We start from the raw sequence: 1264 nt of genomic DNA, 5'->3' as shown, positions 1-1264 counted from the left end.
GCTTACAGAGTACTGTATGGTCAAGGTCAATGATAAGTGCTTGTGTGATATGAATGTGAAGCATTCTTTCCTTATGTTGAGCATTACTTTTCTCAGGTTTTTTACATTAATATGTGTGTTTTTATGTTACTTTTATGCAATTATGGTTGTGAGGCTAAGTATGAAGGAAATAGGCCAATGTGGATCATAATGCACCTATTTTGGAGGAGATCTTCCTAAGGTTCAAATACGAAGACATAGGACAGGTGTGAGATGCTAGAGTGTTTGCCAACCTCCTCGCATTCGAGTGAGCACATCCATTTGGAGGGGCGCAAAGGCAGTCACACTCGAGCATTCCGTCTTATGCATATAAGAACAGGAGCCCCACCAACATATATATCATTGAAGAAGCAAGTGATTCACGATGTGAACGTGTGCCCGTTTGCGTTACCCCGATGAAAGTATGGAATTGGGAAGTTATTCAGGTCAAAGACTGTAGCAGAGCACTGTAGTAAGTACTGTAGCAACACTGTACACAGCCGGTCGAGAAACCAGAGAAACAAAGAATCCACATATGCGTGTGGAAATTATCCACGCCCATGTGGAAATTCCCACGGGCGCGTGTATCGTCCACGCTCGTGGAGTTGCACGATTCCAGCCCTATTTAAAGCCGATTCAGCCCCGATTTTGGTATTCTTTTCTCCATCTTTTCCCCAACTTGCGAGAGGGCTTCGGCTAGGGTTTCGAGTGGTATTGGCCAAGGTATTGGAGAGGTTCTATGGCTCCGACATTGTCATTCTTAGGAAGAAGGTTGGTAGGGGAGTTTCAGTCGAGGCGTATCCTATACCAGACGAGGGAATCCTTGGATGACGAGTAGAGGACTTTCCACAAGACCATTAACATGACTATCGAGGGGGTTTCTTTATGGATTCATTGCTTTTACATTCTATTTCTTTGATTATACGTAGCTCCATGGAGAGCTAAACCCCTAGTGGGTACTTGGGTGATTGTGAACCCTAGGATGTATTCGCTTCATTGAACTTCTTTATTATGCTTTCAATAAATTGATGTTTATTATGAGTTCCAACCTTGAATGCTTGATTGTATGAACATTTCCCCTATAGTGACACTAGGGTTGAGAGTTCTTGTTGGTAACCTTGTGAGTGAGTGACACACCACGAGCGTTAGACAAAGCTAGGTTGGAGAGGGTTGAGAGGGTGAGTCGAGAGGTACAGGAGCGTCCCCTTTCCCCTCTGACGTGATAGATTCTACCTCCATTCCTCGA

This window comes from Dioscorea cayenensis, chromosome 10, assembly GCF_009730915.1.
Source record: "Dioscorea cayenensis subsp. rotundata cultivar TDr96_F1 chromosome 10, TDr96_F1_v2_PseudoChromosome.rev07_lg8_w22 25.fasta, whole genome shotgun sequence".
Taxonomy (NCBI): domain Eukaryota; kingdom Viridiplantae; phylum Streptophyta; class Magnoliopsida; order Dioscoreales; family Dioscoreaceae; genus Dioscorea; species Dioscorea cayenensis.
This window is presented reverse-complemented; position numbering follows the sequence as displayed.